The 25,660-nt window shown below is 37.4% G+C and overlaps 1 long non-coding RNA gene across 1 annotated transcript; it reads left to right on the forward strand.

Annotated features, from left to right (window-relative positions):
• Positions 1-18,404: 18,404 nt before the first annotated feature.
• LOC126079627 (uncharacterized) lies at positions 18,405-25,111 on the forward strand. The gene is made up of 3 exons (XR_007518225.1): positions 18,405-18,612; positions 19,822-19,978; positions 24,736-25,111. It is a non-coding gene; the product is annotated as an uncharacterized LOC126079627 (long non-coding RNA).
• The last annotated feature ends 549 nt before the right edge of the window (positions 25,112-25,660 follow it).

The raw sequence follows: 25,660 nt of genomic DNA on the forward strand, positions 1-25,660 counted from the left end.
TTAAATGCCTAATGCTGTGCCTTGGCATATATTATAAAATGAGTAAAAAATGCAAATTGTCATTATTATTAGCCTTACTGGTATTAACTTTAAGTTGTTCCATAATCACTGATTACACCTATAATCTAAACCAATCCCCTCATAACCAGTCCCCAGGTGGCTTCTTTGAGAGAGTGGAGATGGTTTCCCCCCAGAAATATCTCCAAGATGTTAAGGCAGTAGGACATCTTCAGATTTGAAATCTGGCTCAAGAAACCTTGTATACTACCAAGTTAAAAAGTTGATGTAGAAAGGAAAAGGAAAAAAAAAAAAATTAAAACAGCGTTTTGAAGAAGGTCGGAGAGGAAAATGAGATATAAGAACAAATGGAATTATGACTAAAGTTAAATTCTGAAACAGACTATCCACCAAACAGAGATCATGTACAATATTAATGAACATTTGTTTGAGTCTTGACTAGCAGAAATAAGAGTCTAGATGTAAAAATAAACAGAAAACTTCTTTTTATCTCTCTTGCATTTTGAATAACCAAAAACATAGAACACTATGTAAAGAATTCATGTTTTTCCCAAGCTCTGTGTTATAATGTGGCATACCTACACGAACAATCCACTACATTTTTTGAAAGTAGCTATACAACCACCTCTTGTACAAGATTCATATAAACCCAAAAATCCCACTGCCTTCGAGTCGATTCCATCTCATAGCGACCCTATAGGACAGGGTAGAACTGCCCCACAGAGTTTACAAGGAGCACCTGGTAGATTCTAACTGCCGACACTTTGGTTAGCAGCTGTAGCACTTAACTACTACGCCACCAGGGTTTCCAAGATTCACATACTGAGCATAAAATCCCACTATCGTGGAAAACATCCTAGAAAAACATAGACAAGGAATGATTATTCTCCAGACCCAGTAAATACAGGTTTTATACTTTCTTATCAACTTTCTACACTCAAGAATTTAAATATGTAGGTTTGTTTATGTCCTAATAAATGGCACTTGATAATGTTGGAACTAAGAATAAGCAAGCCTTCCCATTGGTCACTTGACCAGTAGCCTAGAGTAAACAATCAAGGAAAATAAAGCAACCAGGAAAGTTCCTAAATGTGCCAATTATTGTCATGGCAGCAATGATGCTTTCACAAAATCCATCATTACTCCAGTTAATGACTGGTAAGCAAGAGTATAGATGACTTTTGCTTTGGCCCAGAAAATTCAGGACATTAACCAAGGAACTGACCATTAATCCCAGGTAATGTAAAGGCCAGTTTTCAGAGGATCATTGCTCAAGCAATCTTCTAGTCAAACAAGAGTGCAGTTCAGATTGCTGTATCTGTAATAATTAAAAAATATTGGTGCAATTTTTATAAAGAAGTCTGGCTTAGAGTCAGTTGACGCAATGTTCCTTTTTTTCATATAGCATCCAATATTTCCCAGTTGTGCACCTGACATGTAACTTATAATTTTGGGGTCATAGATTTTTAGCTATTTTTTGTAAACTACAAATGTCTTATTGATCCACTACTTAAATTCCCTGTAAATTGCATTAAAACAATAACAAATGTTCTGTGAAAGTCTTCAATAATATTGAAAGGAAACATACATTTCCATCTTTGAGAAACAGGAGTAATAATCCTGAAATAAGCAACATATATTTCAAAGTGACCCCTGGAAGTAGAATTTTATTAGCCTAATATAAACATATGTTTTCAATTAATAAGATGATTGGAAGCAAAATTTAATAAGAAGAATGGAAAATTCATATTCCAAAGAAAACATTTTTATGGATAGGCTAAATATCTAACAGTAGGAGCTTGATTAATGTATTTTGCTACCTTTATTTAAAAAGAATGGTACTAAAACATTAAAAAAGGATACTTCAAGTGGAGGCTGTCTTGGCAAGATGTTTATAATACATTGTTAAGTGAAAAGCTAGTGTCAGAAGAGTACATAGCATATGAGTTACATAGAGAGATACATATTGGGAGAGATATAGAGAGTATCGGAAACTCTGGTGGCCTAGTAGTTAATTGTTTTGGCTGCTGACCAAAAGGTTGGCAGTTTGAATCTACCAGGCACTCCCTGGAAACTCTATGGAGCAGTTCTACTCTGTCCTATAGAGTCGCTTTGAGTCAGAATCAACTGGATGGCAACTGGTTTATAGAAAGCATTCACCTTATTTGCATGCAAAAGCTGGAAAATTAAAAAGGAAGACAGAAGAATAATCGATGCATTCAAATTGTGGTGTTGACAAAGAATATTGGATATAATTTGGACTGCCAGAAAAATGAACAAATCAGTGTTAAGAAAAATACAACCAGAATGCCCCTTAGGAATGAGGTTGGGGACCTCAGCTTGCTTACCTTGGACACACCATCAGGAAAGACTGCTAGGAAAAGGACATATGGTTAGTAAAGTGTACAGCTGGTAAAGGTGAGGTAGGCACTCAGTGAGATGAATTGACACAGTGGCTGAAATAATGGACTCGAATATATCAACAAACTTGAGGATACTGCAGGACCGGCCAACATTTCCTTCTGTTATACATAAGGTCTCTGTAAGATAGTCAACTCAAAGGTAACTAATAGAAACAATATGAAGAGTATGCATAAGAATGGGGGAGAGACAGAAAGAGAGAGAAGGGGAGGCAGGGAGAGGTAGAGAGACAGAAACAAAGAAATAGAGAACAGAGAGAGGAGGCATGCCGTCTGGCGGAATTGTACACCAAGGTATTCACACATCACAGCGTTGATTTCTGGGATAAGGCGGGAAATTATGTGTTCTATTTTGTTCCTTTCTATCTTTGATCATCTCTGTTTTCTAATGAACATGCACATTTTTTTTCAAATTAGATAAACAAACAACCATACTTTTAACTTCAAAAACATCTACACACTTAGTACTTGTCAAACAATAATTAAGAAATGTCACATCTCTGAGGGCACCCAACAAACTTACCCAATTGAACTCTACCACTGACCATTGCACTTATTCTACTCTGGACCCCTGCCACTTAGTAATGAACATGTTAACTACTATTATTCCAGCACAAGAAAGAACAGAACACGGGAGCCCAACTGTTGCCGAACATTCTTTTGTGTTGGTGGAAACTGAGATGGGACGTTGGTAACGAATATTAGATCTGCTGATTTGTTTTAATTTTTTCAACCACTAAAGGAAAGAGGACTGTCATTAGTAAAAAGAAAAACCTTTATTATGGAATAACAAATACAAAGCAATGTGGCTCACAGAGGAAAATGACTTCCTTAAGGCACTCGGCCAGTAAGGTGAAGATAGAATTTGAATCCAGGGACTTCTAACTCCAAAACTTTTACCTTTCTCATTTTTTTGAAAAAAAAAAAAAAAAAAGGAGAATGCCATTGGGACATTCCCACAAGGTAGTTCTCCTATAAGGCAAATACACACAGATGCCAATAAATGAGAAAGTGTAATTTGAATTGGGTCAGGCACACTTAGTCCTTAAAGTGACGTCTTTGCTTTTTAACACTTTAAAGAGGACAGATTTGCCCAATGCAATGTCATTTGATTTCTTGACTGCTGCTTCCGCGAGCACTGATTGTGGATCCAAGTAAAACGGTATTCTTGACAATTTCACTATTTTCTTCTTTTATCATGATGTTGCTTGTTGGTCCAGTTGTAACGATTTTTGTTTTCTTTATATTGAGATGTAATCCATACTGAAGGCTGTAGTATTTGGTCTTCCTCATTAAGTGCGTCAAGTCCTCTTCAGTTGCAGCAAGCAAGGTTGTATCATCTATGTATTGCAGGTTGTTAATAAGTCTTCCTCCAATCATGACACCCCATTCTTCTTCATATAGTCCATCTTCGTGGATTATTTGCTCAGCATACAGATTGAGCAGGTAAGGTGAAGGCATACAACACCTTTCCTGATTTTAAATCATGCAGTGTCCCCTTGTTTTCTTTGAATGACTGCCTCTTGATCTATGTTCAGGTTCCACAGGAGCAAAATTAAGTGTTCTGGATTTCCCATTCTTTGCAAAGTTATCCATAACTTGTTATGAACAACACAGTCGAATGCCTTTGCATAGTCAATAAAACACAAGTAAACATCTGGCTGGTATTCTCTACTTTAGCCAAGATCTATCTGACGTCAGCAATGATATCTCTGGTTCTTCATCCTCTTCTGAATCTGACCTGAATTTCTGCCAGTTCCCTGTAGATGTACTGCTGCAACCACTTTTGAATGATCCCCAGCAAAATTTTATTTGCATGTGATATTAATGATACTGTTGGATAATTTCCGCATTCTTTTGTATCACCTTTGTTTGGAATGGGCTCATATATGGATCTCTTCCAGTCAGTTGACCAGGTAGCTGTCTTCCAAATTTCTTGGCAAAAATAAATGAGCGTTTCCAGTGCTGAATCTGTTTGTTGAAACATTTCAATTTGTTGTCACAGCAATTCCTGGAGCCTTGTTTTTTGCCAATGCCTTTTTGAGTGTAACTTAGACTTCTTCTTCCCTTGATTCTTAATCACATGCTACCTCCTGAAATGGTTGAATGTTGACCAATTCTTTTTGGTATAGTGATTCTGTATCCATTCCATCTTTTTTTTTTTTTTTTGGATGCTTCCTGTGTTGTTCAATGTTTTCCCTATAAATTCCTTCAATATTTCAACTTGTGGCTTGAATTTTTTCTTTAATTCTTTCAGCTTGAGAAATGCCAAATGTGTTCTTCCCTTTTGGTTTTCTAACTCTGGGTCTTTGCACATTTCATTTTAATACATCATCTCCCCGAGCCACCCATTCACATCTTTGCTCAGCAAAGTTTTGTCATGATTTCTTCAATTTGCCTTAGCTACTCTACATTCAAGACAGTTTCAGAGTCTCTTCTGGTATTCATTTTGGTCTTTTCTTTCTTTCTGACTTTTTAGTGACGTTTTGCTTTCTTCATGTATGATGTCCTTAAAGTCATCCCACAACTTGTCCGGTCTTCGGTCATCAGTGTTCATTGCATCAAATCTATTGTTGAGACTGTCTCTAAATTCAGGTGGGATATATTCAAGGTCGTATTTGGCTCTTGTGGACCTGTTTTAATTTTCTTCAGCTTCAACTTGAACTTCCATATGACCAATTTATAGTCTGTCCCACAGTCTGCCCTGGCATTGTTCTGACTGATAATATTGAATTTCTCCATTGTCTCTTTCCACAGATTTAGTTGATTTGGTTCCTGTGTATTCCATCTGGTGACATCCATGTGTATAGTCACCATTTATGTTATTGAAAAAATGTATTTGCAGTGAAGAAGTCATTGGTCTTGCAAAAATTCTACCATGTGACTTCCGCCATCATTTCTATCACCAATGCCATATTTTCCAACTAGGAATCCTTCTTCATTTCCAATATTTGCATTCCAATTATCAGTGCATCTTGATTACATGGTTGATCAGACTGGAGAAGCTGGTAAAACTTCAGTTCCTTCATCTTTGCTGTTAGTGGTTGGTGCATAAAGTTGAACAACAGTCATATTAACTGGTCTTCCTAGTAGGTGTATGGATTTTATCCTATCACTGACAGTGATGTATTTCAGAATAGATGTTGAAGTGTTCTTTTTGACAATGAATGCAATGTCATTCCTCTTCAATTTGTCATTCCCAGCATAGCAGGCCATGGCTGTCTAAATAAAAAATGCCAATACCAGTCCATTTTCAGCTCACTAATATGTAGGATATCAATATTGATGTGTTCCATTTCATTTTTGACGACTTCCAATTTTCTTAGATTCATACTTTATACAGAAACCCTGGTAGCATAGTGGTTAGGTGTTAAGGCTGCTAATGAAAATGTCAGCAGTTTGAATCTACCAGTCGCTCCTTGGAAACCATATACGGCAGTTCTATCCTGTCCTATAGAGTCACTATGAGTCTGAATCGACTTGATGGCAATGGTTTTTTTTAAAACTTTATACATTTCACATTCGGATTATTAATGTGTGTTTGAATTTGAACCCAAGCAGCAATAAGTGAAGAAGATACAATATTGCAAATGAAGTATTATCACAGCTGCAAACAATGCACAAAATAAAGATTGGGATAAAATATACACATATCATTATAATCAAAGTCTCTGTGTGGTGGAATTTTAAATACTATCCTCATCTTTTATACTTTCAAGGTTTTTCTCTTTTTCTAAAGTAAAAATATTTATTAGGTTGAATATTTAAAAAAGCCAATTTTATATATCAGAGGTATTTGGATATTGCCATTTTTATGTGGTTCAACCTAATTAACTTTATAATAAAGGCTCTTTTATTAATATATGTGTGTGTATATATATATATATGTGTGTGTTTCTAACCTGACTCAAGCAGTGTTCTGTTCTTGTAGAAGTATGAAGTATCACAGAAGGATAAGTTGAGCTCTAGAGAAAGCAACATTCCATGAGAAAGTAAGCTTTCCACTTCCAGGATTTATAGCTTATGTTTTATTCTCTGTGAATCCCCGCAACCACCAGTGCCTAATTGGTACTCTGGACCAGGGACACTCAATGATTAGAGAGAGAGATGCTGTTGAGTAGACTGACTCATGATGGCCTTTTTTACGATAGAATGAAACATTGCCTGGTCCCGCGTTATCCTTAAGATCACTAAAAAATTAGTATCACTAGCATGTTCAAATCCATTGCTGTGGCTCTTACGTCTATCTATCACCAAGGGTCTCCCTCTCCCTTATTGGCCTCTTCTTCACCAAACATTATGTTCTTCTCCAGCAATTGATCCCTCCTGATGATGTTTCTAAGGCAATCCAATCAGACAATGTTCTCTTGAGATCCATAAGGTTTTCCACTGTTAATTTTCAGAAGTAGATCATCAGCCCTTTCTTCCTATTTTATCTTAGTCTGGAAGCTCTGATGAAACCTATCTACCATGGGTGATCCTGCTGGTGTTTGAAATACCAATGGCATAGCTTCCAGCATAATAGCAACATGCAAGCCACCACAGTACAATAAACTGACAGATGGGTGGTGTCAATCACCATTACTCACTGACAAAGGTGGAAGTGGCAGTATTGATCAGAGGAAACACTCAATATTTTAGGAGGGAAGGATTCATATCTCATCTGGGTTAATTGCATCAAGAAGCTATGGTATGGCCTCATGCCTCTAGAGAGAGTAATACCAGGTATTCACTTAAGCCATAGTACTCTGAGATTCATTACAGGATTATACAAATGGAAGATGGAAGAGTACAATGCAGCTGCCTCTAATCCATTCATTTTGCCCATGCAGAATTACTCCCTCAGGTTCATAACCAACTGTACTGTCTGGTGTTGTTTTACGCATAACTCAGAGAAGTCAATATCCTGTCATTTAGTCTAACTACAAAATTATTGAACATCCTGAACAGCCAGACCTGTAATTAGTAATGCAGTGGATCAGAGCACACCATCAGAAAGATGCTTAGTGAGGCACCCTGTGGCACATGCTTGCAAATATGAAATATATGTATTTTTTACTAGCAGGAAAGTAACTTCACAGATGTTCTCTTGATTCCAGAATAGAGAGAGGTAAGTAACATCGTAACTGGAGTTACTGGTACAAATTTAGGTATATTAAATATAATAACGTATGGAAACTACCTTGTCAGTTCCTAAAACAGTGTGTGCCTCAATAAACAGTTATTATTAGCTATATCCAGCAGCTGTACCTACAGTACCACAGGGGTAATCTGTTGCTAATAGTGATAATTATTTACTTAGGTATACTTGCAGTATGTAATCTTCTCTGCCAATCTATTTTATCTCAATCAAACTCTCAAACTCTCTGTTCTGCAATCATTTTCCATCCATTTCTCATGGAAAACAAAGGATGATTTAGAGATTCATCCAAAACTCACACAGGCAGCCAGAGGCAAATCTAATACCTACACTTATTTTTTCTCGGCAGCTACAGGCCTGAATAAAATTCCAAAAGGTCATATTTCATAACTCAATTTGGGCGTGAGTTCAATTTGCAGTAGTAACTTGTGAGCCAATCAAAACAACATCGCATTTATGGTGGGAGCTCAGCAAATATTTGATGATTAATTGCTTTGAATTTTTAGTATCTTTGGCTTGGTGTTATTGTTTTTGTTTTTTTTTTCTCCTCCACCCTAAATACTTGGAGGTGGGATATGTGTACAATTTGCCCTTCTTTGCTGCTTTTAGACAATTTCTCTTTAGCCTTTTTTGAAAACACTGGGTCCTTCCAATGATGTCCAATGATATCCACAAATGCCTCTTTGTTGCAACCTCCTCATCTTTCCTCTAGAAAACCTTTCATCAGCAGGTTTCTTCTTCCATTCTGGCACTGCTGTGATCATTTTACTCCACAGCAGCCAGGAGAGCTTTTGAAAACAGACCTCTGATCATGCCACTTGTATGCTCCAAAACTTCAGTGGTTTTCCACCACTTTCAAAAAAATATCCCAAAAAATATCAGACCTTACTCTCTTCCTTTGATTTTGAAAGCACTTCCTCTTCTTCACTCCTTAACAGCCACATTCCCCTCACAAGCTAATATCTGCCTCAGGACCTTTGTACTTGCTGTGAGATCTGGCTAGAATGCCTTTGCCTAGTTCTTTGATTCTTGGCTCCTGTCTTCATTCTGGTTCCTGCTCAGATATCACCTACTCAGAGAACACTTCTCCCACGATTCTGTGTAAACAGCTACTTAACTTCCTATCATTCCTTAATCTCTTACCCTATTTTAGGTCTCTTCATAATATTTACTCTACTAACTACCTAGTTTATTTTATCCCCAGTTGCTGTCCAGTCCACTCTGATTCATGACAATCCCATGTATCAGAACAAAACTGTGCTCCATAGGATTTTCAATAGCTGATTTTTCAGAATTAGATTGACAAAGCTTTCTAGACCTTCTAACTTTTGTTTAGCAGCTGAGCACATTAACAATTTATACCACCAAGTGACTCTACCTAGTTTATATTATGCATATATATATATATTTTTTCCTTTTTCTCATTTTCTGTTTCCCACATTAAAATGTAAACCCTATACAAGATCAAAACCTTGTTCAAAGGTATATTCCTCTTACCTGGACAGGTGAATAGCATGTAGATGCCCATTAAGTATTTATTTATTGAAAATACATGATTTTCTTAAAATAGATGAAAGACAATCACAAACATTTTTACAAGTAGGTCATATTTCCTTCTGTTTAACTGTCTCACACCTTTAGGGAAGAGTTTCACAGCTTTGAAATACAAACTTGAATTTTCTGTGTTCTCCGCCTCTATGACCAATAAGAAATTACACATTTTAACAGGAAAATGGAGGCTACTTGTCTTAGTCACCTGGTGCTGCTATATAAGAAATACCACAAGTGGATGGCTTTAACAAAGACAAATTTATTTCCTCACAGTAAAGTAGGCTAAAAGTCCAAATTCAGAAGGCTTTCTCTCTCTGTCGGCCTTGTCATCAATCTTCCGCCAGTCTAGGAGCTTCTTTGTTTAGGAACCCCAGGTCCAAAGGACGTACTCTGCTCCTGGCACTGCTTTCTTGGTGGTATGAGATGCTCCCTGTCTCTCTGCTTGCTTCTGTTTTTTATATCTCAAGATACTGCCACAAAACACAATCCAATCCTGTAGGCTGAGTCCTGCCTCACTAATACAACTGCCGTCCATCCTCCCTCATTAACATTATAAAGGCAGGACTTACAACATATAGGAAAATCACACAATACTGGGACTCATGGCCTAACCAAGTTGACACATACATTTGGGGGGACACAATTCAATCTACGACACTACTTAATGCCAACTTCTGTTTTCATAAAGGATAAAGAATTTCATAGCGGGGAAGGAACATATCCTTCTCCATGGAAGAAGGAGTGACTTCTCTGATTGAAGAGACTGGGGAGAAGGAATATGGAACCTATGGCCCAGGACACTTAGGTTCACTCGTTTGGATCTGACTTCTGAGAGTTTCTTTTAAGATGTTCTCTCATGCAGAAGCAGAGCCTGTTCACAGGCCTGATACACAGGTGGGAGCTGCAGGTAGAAGTTTGAAAAGGAAGATGTAGTCCTATCTGTGACAAAGTGATGAGTGTGTTTAACTCAGGAGTGCATGGTTGTACACTAGCAAGCCAGATTTTGGCTGTAGGTCAAGACCTATTCTCCAAATCAGTTTTATTAATGATAAAACTGATATTTTCCCCTCCATCTGCCTGATTCCTGTATCTCATTTTTCAATTGATTCAGACCTCAGAGGGAGGAGGGGCAATGGTTAATTTTTACTTGTAAAACCCCAACATACACCAGATCCCTCTATACTATGTGGTTCTCACTCTGTGCCCACTCAACATTTACTGAGAGCCTATTAATTGCAGGACCTGCCATTAAATACTAGTGATGAATAGATGAATTGGAATAGCACTGATCTCATGGAATTAATATTCTAGTGGTCACTCAAATCAAATCTAACTCTAATTGACCATATGATATATCCAGGGCATACTAGCTTGAATAAAAATGCAAAGCACAGTTATTTCTTTTTTTCCAAAAATTAGGTGATTAATATCCTTTCCCATTTTGTACTCCTTCTTCTTATTACCTAAGGCCACTTAGGCCAAGGATGATAATGTGATTCAAATGCCATTAAACCTTGATATCACCCTTTTCTTTAAAATGAAAAAAAAAAAAAAAAAAAAAAGTGCCCATGCAACAAATAAGCATGAACTAATCCAGGAGCGAATAGGAAGATCACTTCAGAGCCATAAGTTCCATCAGAGGAAACCAGGAGATGGGTCACCAGCCAGATTTCAATCAGCGGCAATGGATGGGACAAAAAGTGAGGAGCATTCTGGGGGTTCTCGTCAAAACTCTATGCTTTCTCCCAAGATCATTTGTTTCATCAGCCACAATTGAGTCAGTGCTTCATGTTTATAATGAACATTTTTTTAAGGGTGGGAAAAAAAAGAGAGGGACATGGATGAAGGAAAAGAAGACATAACAAAGGAAAGAGAAAAATAACAGAGGCAGGGAGGGAGCACCTATCCAGTTTGCTTGGCTGGAGTATATAATGTGAATATGCTGGGAGAAGAGGTAGGTTGGGAGGACCGATAGAGGCTGCAGTATCCTGACCAGGTAAGGCTTTGCAAGCCCTAGGAAGAGATTTTGGCTTTATGCAAAGAGCAAAGGGGAGCCATTGAAAGAGGTTATCTACAGTAGTGATATACTCCAATTAGTGTAAAACAGCATCTTGGCTGTAGCAAAGAACACATTAGATGGGAAAAAAGCTATAGTTTCCAGGTTAGTTTCATTCTATCTTACTTTTTGTGGTTCTCAAAATTGATGGATAAGCAATTCCCATTAAGTCAATTCTAACTCATGATGACCCTATAGGACAGAGTAGAACCGCCCCTTAGGGTTTCCTAGGAGCAGCTCAGCTTGTGGATTCAAATTGCCAAGCTTTTGGTTAACAGCTGAGCTCTTAACCACTGTACGACCAGGGCTCCATACTGCCATTGAGTCTAATATATATATATATGTGTGTATGTGTGTGTGTGTGTGTACATATATATATACACACACACACACATACACACACGTATGTATGTGTGTATATATATGTATATAGGTGTATATATATGTATGTATGTATATATATGTATACACACACACATATATACATAATTTTTTTTTCCCTAAGAGACAGGTCAGGTTTTCATGTGGCCGGGACACTAGTCAGAACTCCTCAGAGGGTCCCTGAAGGCAAAGAAAGTCATGAGGGATCAGTACGCTCATGCATGTGTTCTAGAAGTAGGGTTGTGGTTCCTTCTCACCCTGCTTTACTTGACATATCAAGAAATGTTCTAAAAGCCTGATAGCCACTAGAAAAACCATAATATGGTACACTGAAAGGAAAACCTGGTTGGGTATTTAAGAGATCTGGGCTTGAGTTCCAACTCAGCCTAAAACAGTATCATGTTAAATTCATTTGTTCCTCTTGCAGAGCTTGTTCTCTGGATTCAAGGTTGTGTCAATCTGATGGATCTGCTACTCAGAAACAAAGGATTTCTGAACACAGATAGAATTGCTACCATGGTATTATTATTCATCCACTGACTACGAGTAGACACTGAAACACCACCATGGCATGAACAGTGTCCTACTGTATAAGGCTTGTGGGAGCCCCAAGATGTAGCTGCCATTCCAACCTGGGAATCTTAAGTGGCACCTGTAATATTCCCTCCTTCAAATACCAACAGCCTATGGAGCAGCCATCTTAGCACTCATGATATCACCTAGTGAAATATCTGGAACCAGTCTCTCAGAATTATTTGTCCATTCTAATCTAAGAGATTATTGGGACCAAAGGGTTGCTATTCATTTAGGAGATATAGGCTTTTCAACCCATGGCAACAAAGTGTCTTATTTGAACAATTTTCCAAAAGTCAGGTCTTGCATTTTCCTAAATCACATCAGTACCATGTGGGTGAAGAACAGCCCTTCCTCTCATCCCTGTTTACTTTAGTGACCACTTGAAGTCTGAGCTCACCTGGTTTTGCATCCTTATAATACTTTGCATATCTCTAAACTAACCTGGTTAATATACTTGGCTGCTAACAGAAAGCTTGGAGGTTCAAGTCAACCTACAGGCACCTCAGAAGAAAGGCATGGTGATCTACTTTAAAAAAAAAATCGACCAATGAAAGCTTCATGGAGCACAGATCTACTCTGACACACATGGGGTAGCCATGAGTTGGAGCTAATTCAAAGATAACTGGTTTAATCTCACGCAGCCCCTCAGTGCTTCCTTGCATCTATGCCCCTATACTCTCAACTTCTTTAAACACCCCTTCCTTGTGATAAGTCACAAAAGCTCTTTTGCTTTTTCCAAAATCCCTGAAATCAAAGCAGCTCTAAAAGTGAAGAGGAAGTGCCATGAAGCAAACCTTGGTTCAGGGTGAGAATGCGCACTCACACTGGGCGGCCTTTCTGCTTCTCTCCCTTACCCCGAACCCGAAGTTTCCACTCTGGGAGGATAAACATGTGGTTATGGTAATGAAGCTATGTCGTGTTACAAATTTGTTCTTAGGTGCCCTAGAAAATCATGGTGGCCTCACTGCATTTAAAATCCCTAAATGTTTCTAAATTCATTCATTAGTCAAATATCCCAAATATCTTCAGGATCCTTCCATTTTGAAGATATAGTAGTCTGGAATTCCTTATGCTTTTTTTAATGGATAAAAGACTAACTAACCTACAAAAAAAAAAATAGAAAATATAGCTTAGTTAGCTTGCTTTCTTGAAAATCATTTGTTTGTACCAAACATGCTGAAATTCATTTCTAAAACTCCAGGACTACACTTTCCAGTACTAAACATTTAGAGCAAATAAGTTTCTTTGCTTCTTTAATAAAACTGATGATGAATCCTTGTTTTTACCTTAGTGACCTAGGAAAGTAAATTTAGCAAAAAGCCCTTGTATTGATGTCAATGCTTCAGGGCAAAACCGATAAAGCAAATTAAACACTCCAAATTTCTCTCCATTGAAGATATTTTTGGAATTATTCGCTACACTCTCCCTTATAGGAAGAAGAAATCTTCATTATTATCGATAAGGTAGAACCTAAAGAAGTTGGAGTTTGACATGTTTATTCCACTTATTGCATTATACCCTTCGTGGATAACGCAGTTGATTCATTGCTGTAGCTTATGTCTTTGTCAATTACATTTTCCTGGACTCCTGCCTTATGGCTGGATGCCTATAGAAGGATAACCGTTTTTGAAAGAAGAAAAATTAAATAGCTCTCACTAAGATTTCATTTTTAAATTTATTTTCAAGTTATTAGTTACTGATGTCATCCACAACCTCTTAGAGAAATATATTCTCTCTAACTAACCTCAGGAACTTGTGGCTGAAATACCATTTTTACGCTCATTGGAAAATCATAATGCAAACCATGAACCTAGAGCTGCCTATTGGAGATTTTGAGAAGTGCTTTCTTTGGTTGCTGTAATAGTAAATGCTCTCTGAAATCAGCTACTATATTTGGGTTATTCATCTCATTTCTCTCTCCCTCTCACATTTTTAGATAGCACACACGCTTCTCTGATCAAAGGACAGACAGAGGAAATGTGCTCATTGGATTTAAACAACCCTGTGCTTGTTTCCACAACCCCAAATATGGCACAGAAGATAATCGTTCTGCCACATAAGCTAGGGCATAGAAGTAAAGGATGCTAATGTTTCTAAATGCCTATGCTTGGTGCACAAGGCTGGAGGAATAAGAAACTCGAAGTATGCTGAAATGAAGGTGCTGATGATTTGCCAAGTATAACTAGAGCTCTGGAGAATTACATCCAGTTCCTAAAGGTCAATGTATAAGAAAACCATCCATATGGGTGATAAGCTATGTAAAAAGAGAAGGTATAGTTTTCTATAGTAATGATACTTATGAAAGTTGGAAACCAAAGCATTATCTGTAATATGTATATCCTATAACCTAACATGGATTATGAGTATCTTGAGCACATAGCATGTTCTTTATATTTATTTTTATCCTTTTGCTTATTACGTTGTGTATTACATAGAAATTGATCAGTAAAAAATGTTTTTCCCCAATATTGTTAACAATATCTTACATAAACAAAGAATCTTGGAGACAAGAGGTAGCCTGGAAAACATACTGCAAACCCCATCTTTAGAGATGCGTCATGATGGGGGCTCAGAGAAGACCATCACTTTACAAAGTTATCATACTAGTGCATCACTAGTGTCAGGTTTCCCATCTCCCAATCTGGTGTTCTTTCTAACATAGCCTATCAAATCTCATCAGCATATATTACATTGGGCAGTCATGGTGTCATCTTGATAATGTGAATATTATGTCTTCAACAACTGTTGATGCTTTCCAAAGGTAGGAATGAGTAAGACAAGCTTCCCTCCCTATATAACTTACAGTCTGGGAGGGATGATAGAGATGTAAAAGTGGTTTTCCATTGTCTAACAGATAAACAGTGTTTCTTAAAACAACACGAAAGAATAGCCAAAACCGTTTTGAAAAAAGAAGGAAGTTGGAGGACTTGCACTTTCCGGTTTCAAAAGTTACTATAAAGCTACCATCACCAAGGCAGCATGGTATTGACATAAGTATAAACATATAGATCAATGGCAAAGAATTTAGCATTCAGAAATAAACCCTTAAACATTTATGGCCTATTAAATTTCAATAAACGTGCCACAGCAATTAGGTGGGAAAAGAATAGTTATCAAAAGTGGTTCTGGAGCAATCGAATATCAACATTTAAAAATTTAATTTAGGTCATTATTTCAAACTATAATACAACCTTTAAGTCAAAATGGATCATAGACCAAAGTAAGAGTTAAAATTCTTCAAAGAAAGTATTATCACCACCTGTTACATAGCTGATTCTGACTCACAGTGACCCCATGTATATCAGAGTGGAACTGTACTCCACAGGGTTTTCAATGGCTGTTATTTTTCAAAAATAGATTGCTAGGTCTTTCTTCTTCCATCCTTTCTGTTAGCAGCCAAGCTCATTAACCATTTGCACCACCAAGGGACTCCGAAGGAACACGAGGAGTAAGTTTTTGTGTCTTTGGGTTAGGAAAATATAGTACAATACCAAGGCATAAGCAATGTAAAACAAACAAACAAACAAAAAAAGATGAATTAGACTTCATTAATTTTATTTTCTTTGTATTTCAAATGATATCATTAAGAATGTGAAAAGACAAGCCACAGACAGGGAGAAAATTGCCAATCATACATTCAATAACGAACATATCCAGGATATGTAAAGAGCACTTACGACTGAATAAGTCAAATAATCTGATTAAAAAATGAGCAACATATATGATAACCATTTCACCAAAGAAGACATATGAATGGTCAATAAGCTATCATTGAAACATTAAGCTATTAGTTAATGCACATAAAAACCACGATGTGACGTGTTGCCACTTCAAATCCAATAAAGTGAATGTAATCAAAGAGACAGAAAACAAGTGTCACCAAGGGTGTAAAAAAACTGAAATTCTCATATGTTGCAGGTGGAAATGTGAAATGTTACACTTTGGAAAGTGTTTGGCAGTTTCTTTAAATGTTATATGAAGAGTTACCTTATAACCCAACAATTCTACTCCTGAATATTTACTCAAGAAAAATAAAAACAAATGTTCACACAAATGTTTGTAGCAACACTATCCATTACGGCCAAAAAAGGAAATAATCCAAAGTGTCTGTTAACTGATAGATGGATAAACAAAATGTTATATATCCATACAATGGATATTCATGCTAGAATATGGATGGACCTCAGAAACATTATATTAGTTAAAAGAAGCTAGACACAAAAGATCATATATTATATGATTTTATTTACATGAAATTTATAGAAAAGGGAAATTGATAAATACAGAAACTAGATCAGTGGTTGCCTAGGGATAGGGGTGGAAATGAGAAGTGACCACAAAAGATTCTTTCTTAGGGGAATGAAAATACTCAAAAATTAGATTGCGGTGATGGTTGCATTATTCTAAATTTATTAAGAAATTATTGAACTGTAATTTTATAATACAAATTATATTTCATAAAGTTGTTAAAAAAATTAAAGACCCTCTATTATCTGATTCCCACTGTCTCAATTTATTTTCCAACTGTATTATTATTATTTACTTTATATTGCTTTCTAGTTCTTCACATACTTCGGTCTTTTGCAACTTCATTTTTGATTTTTGGACTGCTTGGAAAACATTTTCCATGATTCTTCCCTTGAATAAGTCCTATTCATTCTTCCAGGCTCAGTTCAAGTATCTTTTCATCCAGAAAAATTTTCCTGATCTAAGGTCATATCTCTCCTATCAGCTCCAATTACATTTCATGCATACACCTACCCATACACTCAACTTATTGTCTTTATTTGATCTGTTTAACTTTCTGCCTGCTTGTTAGACTATAAGCTCTCCAGAAGAAAAGGAATGTGTCTCTTTTATCTTTATGTCTCTCCACAGTTCCTAGCACATATAGTAGGTTTTTTCAATAAATATTTACTGAACTAAGATCTGTGCAATAAAGTGTGATAAGTGTAAGGAAATGTGGGCATGGTCAACAGTTTTGCTTGGGGTGATCAGGATAGGCTTAAATCATAAACACAAGTTATCCAAGTAGTTGGAAATTTAAGACCACAGAATGAGCTTCCTATTGCAAAAAAAGTTGTCTGCGGAAGTGGTTTTTCCAACTTCAAACAATAATGAAAAAGAACTGGGTCAAAAAACGGAGATTAAAAATATAACGCATAATTCAGAATAAATCTGTTAAGCTAAAATAAGAAGAGCAGTTTTTAAACATGAAATAACAACGATGCAAAGAAAAAAATGTTTCTCTTTTCTTTTATAAAGCACCAAATAAAAGAATCACTGCAGGGTTTCTTATCTTTTTTTGTAACTACTCGGAGGTAGTATATCACTTCACTTTTTTTGATCCATTCTATCAACAAACCATCTAGCCCAAGGTTTTCTTCTTAACTGTACAGACCTCAGAACTGGACAGGCAAAAATTCTTACCTAATAGGACTCAATAAGGGGGTAACAGAGTCTTGGTTCTGGGCTTTGTCTTCTTACTTTTATTATTTTCTTAAACTCTTTCCATGCCTAGTCTTGTCGGTATATATTTATACGTGTGTATTTTTATGTGTTGGGGGGAGGAACGTGCACATGTGTGTATGTGTAGAAAAGTGGAGATTAAAAGTAGGCTATAAGGGGCAAAAAATTGTTTAACAAGGAAAGTTGTGGTGTTTAATAATGTTAAAAGCTAAAATTTATTTTTGAGTATTTACTTGTCATCAGGCACTGTGCTATGCACTTTATGGGCATTTTCTATTTGTTCATCACAACCTCCTGCAAATTTAAGAAAAAAACTGAGATTCATGAAAGTTAGGAACATTTCTGAATGTCACTAACTAGTATAAGATAGTATCCAGAGCTGCATGATTTCAGAGGTCCATGATGTTACATGCCATATTGTAATCCATCCATGCAATCCTTCCATCTCAATCTACTGCTTAGGATCTACCTCCTATGTTTTCAGCAATCATTTGGTTTATAAAAATTCCTTTTTCATGGTCTTTCTCATACCCCTGAAGTAGAAGTAAAGCATACATCAGAGAATAATATTGGCAAACACCTTTCAATGAAGTTGCTTAATTGGTAGCTGTGATGGTTATGATTGTGTGTCAACTTGGCTGGGCCATGGTTCTCAGTGTTTATATGTGACCACTCCCATGATGGGATCTGCTGTGAGTAGCCAATCAGTTGAAAGGGAGTTTCCTCCGGCATGTGGCTTACATCTGAATATAAGCAGACATTCTGGCTTTTTGCTTTCTCTGAGTCCTGCAGCTGACACCCATTCACTTGAGCTCCGGTTCTTGGGACTTGAGCTAGCAGCTTACTTGCTGGACTTGGAATTCGTCAGTCTTCACAGCCTGTGAGCAAGTACCCTGCTCTCTGACCTGCCGATCTTGGGTTCTCCAGAACCTGCAGCTGTGTGAATCAGGAGAAGCCTCTACCCTGATCCACAGACTTGGGATGTTTCAGCCTCTACAACCGTGTGAGCCATTTCCTTGATATAAATCTCTCTGTGTATGTATATTTATATGCTTTACTGGTCTTGCTTCTTTTGAGAACTCAGTCTAAGACAGTAGCATATGCTATAAACTCTTGAATAGTCTTGCTATTTGGACTTTTCATTATAAAAAGTTTAAAGCAAGCCAGTATTTTAGGTACAGAAGTTGACAAAATATTTACCTATTATGGTATATCTTGAAATATACATTTCTATTCCAAGTAAAATATTTGTCTCATTCGTGGTTGTTTAAGGAGTATTTATGCTGTTCTTTAAAACAGAAGAAAGAAAATAAATCATCAGAATATACCAGACTCATTAATTTGAAGGCTACTTAAATAGAAGGTCTGATTATATCATCCATGAAACTTAGGTTTACCTTTATGAGATGAGGAAAAGAAAAGTGCTCTCTAAGCCAATTAAGAGTGCAAACATAATTTCGGGGCAAATGTTCAACATAACACTTGAGAATAAAATGTTTCCTGATAGACATTAATGGACTAGTTACGAGTGATTCTTATCAAGTAGAACAGATATTGCGTCCTGTCTAGGTCCTTCAACAGCCACCTCCCATCCCTCAACCCTTTAAACCATGTAATATCAGACCATACAGCCATCTACACTCTCATTTTTTCACTTAGTTCTGTAGTCCTTGTATTATTTTCCTGGCCCTTTCTTGATATATCCAGATTCTACCCATTCCATCATATAGAACCTCACAATAATTTGAGGTGGGGAGGGCTTTTCTCACCCCTTTTAATCTATAAACTAGGCTTCCCTACTTAATTACTGATTACTTGTTTGATCTAAAACCTGTCTTTAGTGCTGTTATCTCATGTAAAAGCAGATAAATTCTTCATTGTGTTCATCTTTCCCTCAAGAGTCTGGATTTTGGTGGCGTTTCAGCCAGGCTCATTCTTTAAGAAGGATCCAGATGGCGGGTCTATTAGGATAGCTACTTGTCGAATATCTTATTGTCCATTAATTTGTATGTTATATGCAGTTGAGGGTAATAAAATGGCATCTTCATAAAACCATTAGCATCTGGCTAATTTAGAAAGCTTCACCTTTTGTCTGAACTGCTGATACTTAACAGAGTATGACCCCTTTTTGAAACACTCTGATTGTTTCCACTAGAATGTATATATTTTCAATGTAAAGCAAGCCTTTCTTGTATTCTATTATGACCTAGATCGTTATCATGCCTGACTTTCCATAAAAACGAAGAGCCTACCAAGAATAATAGGAAATTCATTTGCTGGGTGTCTGGCATACTTGTCCAAGAGGAGTTGCTAGGCAAAACCGACATAGCCACAGTCATCCAGGAACCTTACATTCAGGAAACATTGGTGAGTATCACAGATAGGAACTGGGCCTCAAACCCCTTCTTGGCAACATTATTATCATTGCCATAAAAATTTCCCTTTTATTTGGGTAATGTAATGCTCAGTTTTCTGGAAGTAGAAATTATTTAATGTTTTTACCTTATCTAATTGTTGTATTTCTTAGTGCCTTTTTTTTTTTTTTCCCCATCTGCCATTCCCCCAGCTACCCTAAATTCAAAAGGGATGGTGCTTAGAGTCATGTAGTTACCTTATCTCTACCATGTGATTGGGGAGCATTATCAAGTTTGTAACTGATGACTTGTTATTTGGAGTGAAAATATTTAGTGATGGAATTCAACTAGTAGAGGATATTCCTCAAACCCTGGCTGTTTATTTCTTTTCAAAGCTATCCCATATAATCACAAATCCAACAATTTGTTAAATTATTAATTGAAAGAAATTGTCATGATAGAGACAGATGATATAAGCTATTGCAGAAGGATAAAGGAGGCTTTGTTCAGAAGCAGGGATAAAGCTAGAAGCCTGAGTAAGGAATCACAAAAGTTTACTAAGGCAAAGATAAATAAACCAAACCTGTTGCCATGGAGCCAGTTCTGACTCAGCAACCCTATAGGTCAGAGTAGTACTGCCCCATAGGATTTCCAAGGAGAGGCTGGTGGATTTGAACTGCAAGCTATCCAATATTGCTGAGCTAATAAAGTAGTGGAACTGAAATTTAATTCATAAACTGTATTTTTAGATGCTAAGCTAAATTTTAACTTTGTTATTATCACAGATATACTTGAGGACATTAGCCCACACATGATGTCTACAGTCTCCTATGTACATAATGCTATGCACAAAACTTTTGATTTTTTTTTGCAAGTTTTATCAATCCATCATTTACAATATCTTTTTACAGTGGTGAAAATCAATACTTCATCTCTCCTTGACCCTTCAGTCACTTGATATTAATTGAAATGCTGGGGAGGGCTCAAAACTGAATACACGAGGTCAGAATTGGTTCCTTTAAAAAAGAGGAGATTGTATATTCTTCTTTTTGCTTAGCATTTATTAAGCAATTACTGTGTTCTACTCCTGTGGTTCTAAAACATCAGCAATCATGAGAATAACCCGGAGGTCTTGCGAAGCACAGGTTATTGAGACTAAATCCCAGAGTTTCTGATTCAGTAGGTATGGGGTGAGAGCCAAGAATGTGCATTTCTAACAAGTTCCCAGAGGTGCAAATACTTTGGGACTAGGGACCACACTGAGACCACTATGCCAGGCATTATCCTAATGGATTCAACTAATTTAATCCTCACCACAAAGATAATGAGGAAGGCCTTATTCACAGTGTATAAATGAAGAAATTGAGGCATTGAGAATTTAATCGCCATGCCCAAAATTGCACAACTGGTAAGGGGTGACATCAGGATTTGAACAGGAGAGATGTTTCCAGAGCCCTTTGATACTCTTCACCACCTTTCTATCCTGCTTCCTTGCAGGTGTAGGTGATAAAAATCAATAATCACCTGTGTCATAAGGATGTCCTGAGAGCCCAGTGAAAAATAAAAGATGACTCCAGGCAGCAGTGTGTCTGGCACAGAAAATATCCACTAAATGTTGCTTTCTATCAATTCACCTTTGATTTTGTAGCCACCCCTCTGCACCTCCACTTACTGGATAAAATGTTGCTGTTAGTTGTCATTGATTTGGCCCCAATTCTGACTCCTGCTCATGCAGATCCAGTGAATAACAGAATGAAATGTTGCCTGGTCATGTACCATCTTCCTGATGAGTCCATTGTTCCAGCTCTTGTGCCCAATTCTTTTCACTGAGGATTTCTCTCTTTTTTGCTGGTCTTCTACCTTCTCAAACATTACGTCTTTTTCTAGTGAGTAGGTAGGTAAAATAAAAAAAAAAAAAAAAAATACCAGTTGTTCAATCTCCTCCAGGTCCTACTTTACCCAATCAAAAAATCCAATTGGTTTTTCCATATTTGGGAAAGAAGAGGATACAAGAAGGTGATACAGATGTATACACGTGTCTTCATAAATAAAATGGGTCCAACGGGATGAAAGTTCCTGGTCTCTCTTTCTTCTGAACACCTTGAAATGTGAAATTGTAGAGAGTTTGCTGTACTGTGCTTGGAAATAAAAAACATGAAGTGGCTACAGAGCCCCAGGGTTTATACATAACCTTAATTTAAAAACACAAACAAAAAAGCAGCTTTTCCTTTTTTGGATTTGCATATCTGATGTTGGTAGGTATACAAGCCATGAATATCCTTTTGGAGCAGATTGGTTATGATAAACTTTATAGAAAAAGGCTCTGCCCATCATGATCCTAGTGTTATGCCATCAGGCATCAGACACAAGATTTCTCATAGAAAGCTCAAGGGGAAAAGTTTAGTAATAAGCAAATTGGGAGATGATGAGTGAGAGAGGACATTAAAAGTATTCTATGTCCAATGACCCTTGCGAATGTCGGCAGAAGTTCATCAGACAAGGTTAATTTCCTGCATTAGCTATTTGGGAAGTAAATGAATCCAGGATGCCAATGGCCAGAAGCTGTCATGGTCCTGCCGACTTGCTGGCAAGCTAATGTATCAAGATGTCACCTCTACGTCAGATTAGTTAAGTTCCTCACACCCTGGCACTGATTGCTCAATGACAGAAACAAGTTGAGCCTTTCTGGCCAGTTGCTAATCACAGCATCTAGTGGAGAGCAGGCACTTTGGCAGAAATCGGCAACTCCTTGATAGTCCCAGACAGGAAGACTGAGAGCGGAATGAACTCAGAGAATGTGCTTGTCCCTTGCCTTAGATGCTGTCTCTCAGGTGGACAGGGCAGCCTGGGGTTGTTTGCAGGAAGGTGACAGATCTTTAATCTCTCCCCCTGACAATCTGCTGCTGTCTTCTGTAATTAATCAGAGCTGTTGCAGTAATGCCTTTGAATCCAGACAATGGGCATACAGCATGCTCTTTCATTGTCCCTATGATATTTTGTAAACAAATATACTTTTGTTTGTCTCTGGAATGAGAGAGGGCCCACTATCATTTTATATCTTCACTCATGTTTATCTCCTTCTTGACTCTTTCACGTCATTACATGGATAGATCAGCAAAGCCTGAGTCTCTTGGTGGTGCAAGTGGATAATGTGCTTGGCTGCTAACCAAAAGGCTGGAGGTTCAAGTTCACCTAGAGGTACTTCAAAAGAAAGATCTGGTGCCCTACTTCTGAAAAATCAGCCATTGAAAAGGCTATGGAGCATGCTTCTTCTCTGACACACATGGGGTTGCCTTGGATCAGAATGGACTCCATAGCAACATGTAATCATAGCCAAGAATCAATGCACAGGGACAGATTTTCAAAAATCCAAATACAAAGGGAGCCAGAGGATGTTCAATTTAGCTGAGACTGCGATGTGTCCTTACTACATGAGGGTGGTCAGAAAGAAAGGAGCCCTGGTGGTGCAGTGGTTAAGCACTCGGCTGCTAACTCAAAGGTTAGTGGTTCAAACCCGCCAGCCACTCCATGGGAGAAAGATGTGTCAGTCTGCTTCCATAAAGATTTAGAACTTTGGAAACCCTATGGGACAGTATACTCTGTCCTATAGGGTCGCTGAGTTGGAATTGACTTGATGGCAATGGATTTGGTTTTTTATTTTGGGTCCAAAAGATACAGAAGTGTGTGTGTGTACGCATGCATTTAACTGTACATGTGGAAGCTAGTGTATGTTGGTTCATAGTATACAAACACATGAAATTAAAAAATAAACTAGTGAATTTTCCCGAGATTTTATTTGCCTATTCAGTTCTATTATTATATATATACATTTTTAATTTGTAAACAATTTCTAATCATGCTAAAGGTTTCAGAATTAATGCATATGTGTGCTTGGTGAGACATAAGTAAGAAGGAGACCTAGTGGTGATATAGCCTTACAAAAGTCAGTATTTTTGAAGGTTATGAATGGACTAACTTAAATAGTCCTCAGCTCATGAGCTAAGAGCGCAAGCAAAAATGTCAATTGCCTCAGGGCACTAGGCCCACCCCAAAGCCCCCTAATAAATATGAATAAGATGATTTGACTTCTTTGTTTTTCTCCTGCTGCTGCTGTCGGGGAAGATGACAGCCTAATCATGTCTGCCCAGCACCGGGCTGTGAGTTTACATTACGCGGCAAGTGTTCTGTCATTACTGCACAGTTTGGGGGGATAATGGTTTGTCTAAACTGTACCACAGGCAGAGACCGTTTCTGAAAGTCACTCAGCAGTTCACAAGCAGATTTCCTGTGTCTTTTAAAATTCACTGGGGATTTAAACATGAAATGATGAATCGCAAGAGGGTGAGGAAGAGAGAAAAAAGGAAACTTAAATTCTGTGTACCAGGAAACTAGTAAGGATGCCTTGGCTGTAGTCTTCCTTCTATGAAGCAGGGTCTGTTTGATGCTTTCACATGTAGCCTGAGCCTCTCTCCTGGCATTTGGGCCCCTTGGAATTAGCAACTTGGTTTCCTGAGACCACTCTGCTTTCTATCATGCTGAATTCTAGCCATTTCCCCGTAATTTAGACAACACTGTATGTCCTAGGCCCAACAACAGATATGCCTTGTCCCTCTTTTCTGAGTCCTCATCTAAATTATCTGCCTAGTAATTAGAGTCTTCCAGGGCTGTGGCCAGCCCTTGTCCTTGTCAGTCTCCTTCTGGGCAATGTGAGCTGTGCTCCTCAGTCGCAATGTGGTAACTGAAGCCTTGTCTCTTTTTTTCTTTTCAAAGATGTTACTGATGCTGTGTGTCTACCTACACAACAAGGTTCTTGTCTCCAAAACAGAAGTTTGGTCTCTTCCCCTTTATGGTTACCATGTCCCAGTGGTGGATCTTGGACCCTTCTAGTCACTCCCTAAAAGGAACCAAGACTTGGCCGGTAGTATTCGAAGATGTGGTCGTATTAATTTACCTGCATTCCTTCCTAGTGTTACTATTTATTGAGCATCTACTATGTACCCAGTAACTGTATCAGATGTAAATGTATGTGTATACATGTATGTGTATATGTGTATGTATATAGACACACACATGCATACATATACGTGTGAGTGTGTCTGTGTCAGGAAAGACAACCGGTGTTTAAGACTATGAATTTGAAGTTGAATAAACACGATTCAAGTTCCAGCCTCACAACATGCATCCTGTGTGACTATGCACAATTTATCTAGACTCTTTAAGCCTCAGATTTTTTTTTTCGACGATAGAATTAGAACAAAATATCTAGCTCACAGAATGCAGGAGAATAAAGTAAAAAAAAATATATAGACATAGATATATGCAAATCATGTGACTAAGTGCAATGACATGGGAATTATATAATAAATGGCTGGCATCTATAGCTACATTCATTTATACAATAATAAATTCAATTATATTTGAATAAATGAACTGTAATTGTTGGTCAATTCTAGACCAGAGAAAAAGCATCTAAAGGTAGCATGGTTGCAGAAAAGCTTGTGGAAAAGGCAACATATAATAGCAATAATAATAATAATGACAATAACAACTAATATTTATTGAGCCCTTAGTCTCAGTAGCAATACTGTATACTACATTCATTTTAAAGAATGAACATGAGGGAAAGAGGTTAGGGAGGTGAGACAATATAGAAAATGAAAACATCAACAGATACGGAACCTGAGGAAAATGGCTC

Source organism: Elephas maximus, chromosome 7 (assembly GCF_024166365.1).
Source record: "Elephas maximus indicus isolate mEleMax1 chromosome 7, mEleMax1 primary haplotype, whole genome shotgun sequence".
In the NCBI taxonomy this organism is placed as follows: Eukaryota; Metazoa; Chordata; class Mammalia; order Proboscidea; family Elephantidae; genus Elephas; species Elephas maximus.